Raw genomic sequence first — 4,464 nt, 5'->3', positions numbered from 1 at the left:
AGGGCACATGCCCTAAAGCAGAAAAAAAAAAAAAAAAAAAAAAGAAAAAAAATTGTCACAAACAGAAATGCCTTACAAATCACATGATTGCACACAGGGTTATCAGAAGCTTTGCACATAGAGATCCTAGGGGTCGCTAGAAGGCCCAGGACAGAGACCATAAAGCCATGCCCGTGGCTGCTCCAGCCAGCATGCCCCGTGCCAGATCGCTGTCGCTGTCTAGATTCTGCTCACGAGTGATGATGTAGTTGGCAGGTGGCTGTCCATAAAGTCCTGCATACGGGAACCGGTGGGGTGCAGCTGAGGCCTGCCTGTTTGGAGCATAGACAACTCGAGTTCCTGGTGGGTGTGCACCATGATCTGGACCACAGCTGCACACCTGCTCCGGGAGAGGTGCAGCGTAGGCTGTGTTTGGGGGAGAAGAAGAAGCCAAGGTCATTTCATCAGACACCATGGCAGAGCCCACGGAGGCTATCTTTGCCCTGGAACCCTACAGTGTCAATTTCCAGGCCAAACATTCATCTGTGCTTTCTGCACAAAGACAATAATTTTCCCATCATGGCAAACAATTTGCAGTATGCAGTCTTTTTTTTTTATAAGAATTATTTTATTTAACTGTATTTCTTATTATTTGCCAGTTTGATCAGAGAGAGATAAGGAGAGAGAAAGAGAGAGAGGGAAAACTTTGAGAAAGCAAGCCACTAGGTCCAGGACTCGAACCACAGTCAACCATGTGAGAGTCCAGCGCCTTTAACCACCATGCCACCTGCCAGCCCTGCATACAGTCTTTTGACTTCCCCATCAGGAGGCTGACTATCTGGACACTCATGCTACATACGGATGTTGATGGAGTCCACCGACATGAGGACATTGCCCGTGACACTGCCAAGTCTGTCATCGTAATAGATCAAGTGACCATTTGACACAGGTCAAACCGATTCTTCCAGCACTTCAAAATAGTATGCTGTTGGGACCAGCAGTTGGCGTAATGGCTACATCGCTAGACTCCCATGTAGTCAACCATGGTTCGAGTCTCGGACCCGGTGGCTTAAACTCACATCAGGTGCGTGTGCGTGCGTGCCCAAGATCCCGAGAGGAGAATGGAGGAGAAGGGATTGCGGTGTGGCCATCCCCCCTGGGGGCTGATTTCTCGCTTGCTGTCTCTCTGTCTTTCTCTGTCTTTCTGGCGAGCATACATGCCCTATAGCCAAACAAAACAACGAAACTCTCCAAAAAAAAAGGAGAAGAAGAAACCACATTGATTATTATTCCTACAAAGTTGGTTATTTCCGTTGACATGCTTCACTTTTGATTCCCACCGGCCTGGACTGTTTCTCTTACCTCGTCTGGAATGTCACCACAGTTTCTTCTCTAGCCAGCCAGCAACCCCTTTTAGGCACTTCTGAGACCAGGGTGCATCCGAAGACTTGGAGCGTTCCAATGAGTACTGGATGAGAGTTGCATAGTCTGAGCGAGTTGTTTAACGCCCCCTGTGACTCAGTTTCTTCACCTGTACATTGTAGGTAATAGCAATGCGTGGGGCGTGTGAGGTTGGTAGGAGAAGAAACGGTCGATACTGGAAAGGCCTTTAGAACATTCCAAAGGCTGACACCTGGTAAACCCTCAATAGGAGCCACGACCACCTTCAGTGTTGTTCTGATCACAATGCTCTAACCTGTAGGTAAAGATACAGCCCTGCCCCCATCTGCCTACTTAAACCTTCTTCCCCTGGAGCCCAGGTGGGATGACCCCATTCTGCTTCCTGCAGCATGACCTGCCCCTGCCTCTCTGGGTCACCGAGGCTCCCTGGGTGTGTTGCTAAGGATGTTGGATTCCTACATGGCTGACTGCGGTTCAAGTCCCGGACCTGGTGGCTTGCTTTCTCACTTTCTCTCTCTCTCTCTCTCTCTCTCTGGTCAAATTTAAATAAATAAATAAAGTTAAATAAAATCTTTCCGGCCTTTGTTTCCCTGTCTCTGCTGCTAATCTCTAGCTCATACACCAGTTCTCTGGCATCGAAACCATCAGCCCAGACCCCTCCAGCCTCCGTCTCCTGCAATGGATTCTCTACGCAGTCAAACTTTGTATACAGACAGGTTGCCTCTTAGCTGGAAAAACTGGGGAGGGGGGGTCTCTCAGTCCCCTTCAAAGTCATATCAAGGGTCCCTCAATAAATATTTAAGCTTCTCCTCAGTGTGACCCCCAGCCACCCCACTGACTCCTTTGTTCAGGAAGAGACAACGCAGTTCTATCACCACCTGAGAGCGAACCAACCCCAGCTCACCTTCCCCCACATGGCACCCGCTCCAGGGCCAGGCTCCAGGGAGTGGGGGCCCCAAGCCAAGCCAGACAGCCGAGCAAACACTCCCAGGAGCCGGCAATCTGTGCCGCCTGGTGCACATCCACTCTGGGTCAGGCCTCGTTTCAGGCACGACTCTGTGGATGTGGACGAAAAGCTCTCTTTCTGCTTCCTTTGAGAAAAAAAAAAATGACCAACTCACCTTGAAAGAATAGAGTCATTTACTTTAAATGGACCCTGGGAAAACCACGGGAAATTGCACACACAGAGAAGAATGGCAACAACGAGGGGAACCACTTCTCCACGCAAAGTGGTCTTTACAACATCTCTCCAGGGAGGGGAGTTAATGGGTTGAGCAATACAGCAAAAGACCCAGAACTACTGCAATTTGGAGATCGTAGTCATTATGGGGAGGTGGGAGCCATAGCGCCTGCGTGTGCCATCTCTGCAGGAGCCAGGACAAGTGGCTGAGGCTGAGTCTTGTAACACAGAGACGGGCAACTGAACGCCATCCGAGAGGCAGGAGGAGAAGGAGAAATATGTGAAGCTGTGTTGTAAACTGTCCCCAGACTTCAAGTGTATCTGAACCCAGCAGAGAAATTCAGGGGCCTCTTGAGTTTTCTGATAGTGGCTGTTTCTGGCAGAGAGGCTCACAGAGGGCTCAGTCAGACTAAGAATCTTGTCCTCGGCTTCGATGGTTCAGAGACACATCATTTATATTTATTCTTATTTGCCAGAGGGCACATGTACCTGCCACAGAGAGACTGAGGAGGGAGGAGAGCACCCCCCACTGGGGTACACTTACACCGCAGTCCCTTCTCCATTTCTCCATTGTCAAGATTTTGGGCACAGGGACCAGCAGTTAGCGTAGCGATTGTGCTGGCCTCCCACGTAGTCGATCGTGGTTCAAGTCCTGGACCCGGCAGCTTCACACTGGGCGCGCGTGCGTGCGTGCCCAAGAACCCAAGAGGAGAATGGAGGAGAAGGGATTGCGGCATGGCCATCCTCCCTGGGGGGTGATTTCTCTCTTTCTGTCTCTCTGTCTCTGGCGAGCTCACGCACCCTATAGCAAAAAAAAAAAGATTTTGGGCACGCACATGTGCCTGCCATATTTTTCAAGCCTCCAGGGGCCAGGATTCAAACCACATCGTCAATCATGTGGGATCCAGCTCTCTCAACCACTAGGTTTTGGGGCTTGTCCAACATCTTGTTTATTTAACAAAATAGTTCTGACTGATGGTTAGGGCAGCCTCTTCCCAGCATGAGAACATGAAGGGAACAGAATGAAGAACCAGAGTTTTCTCACCGGCTGTCACAGCTGAGGCAAGGAGAATCAGATAGTCACAGACACAGTTTTGTTTTTTTGTTTTGTTTTTACCACAATGACACAGTCTAAGATTTCTAATCCATGGAGAAATAGTCCATCTGAAAACCGGGCTGAGGACTGGCCCTATAGCATTGGGATTTAGGGAGCCAATCCCACATGGCTAACCAGAGTTCAAATCCCAGCCCTGACTGGTTGAAAAACACACCAGGAACAGGTGCATGTGTGTCCAAAATCCCAAGGGGATCAAGAAAAGGAGGAGGAGGAGGAGGAGGAGGAGGAGGAGGAGGAGGAGGAGGGATTGTGGAGTGGCCACACCCCATTGCGGGTGCTTTCTCCTGCATCACTCTAGTGAGCACACGGACCCTCTGGCAACATATTGGGTCATTGGAAAGGTTATGACTTATTTTTTCTATGTTTTTCTATGCAAAAATGCATCATGAGTTTTCCAACAATATAATATATCACATATAATATATATTATAATATAGTATATATAAATATTATATATAAATACATATTTGTAAACACACACTTATATATGCAATGTATATTTAAATAACTGAAAATGAAAATGGATGTGAGACCAACCAGAACACCACATACAACATCTCACTCCCTTCGTTGCAGCTGAGCAAACACCGAAATTGGTTTTCTGCAATGCAGAAGAAATCTCTTGTCTGCCTTCGTGTAGACCTTCTGCCTGCATCCACCCCATGCACGGCAGTTTCCAGGGTTACCGTCTATTCTGCACGGCTCCTGGATTCTTTCCTTATCTTCCTACCTCAGAAAAACCCTCTTCCTATCAACCGCATGTTGGCAAGCCTTCTCTGAGCTGGGT

At 48.6% G+C, this 4,464-nt stretch overlaps 1 pseudogene; it reads right to left on the bottom strand.

Moving 5' to 3' along the window:
• Positions 1-136: 136 nt before the first annotated feature.
• On the bottom strand, positions 137-964 carry LOC102499842 (pleckstrin homology domain-containing family B member 2-like; annotated as a pseudogene).
• Positions 965-4,464: the final 3,500 nt, after the last annotated feature.

The sequence above is a fragment of the Tupaia chinensis genome, unplaced genomic scaffold, assembly GCF_000334495.1.
Source record: "Tupaia chinensis unplaced genomic scaffold, TupChi_1.0 Scaffold138441_1, whole genome shotgun sequence".
NCBI classification, from domain to species: Eukaryota; Metazoa; Chordata; class Mammalia; order Scandentia; family Tupaiidae; genus Tupaia; species Tupaia belangeri.
This window is presented reverse-complemented; position numbering and strand designations above follow the sequence as displayed.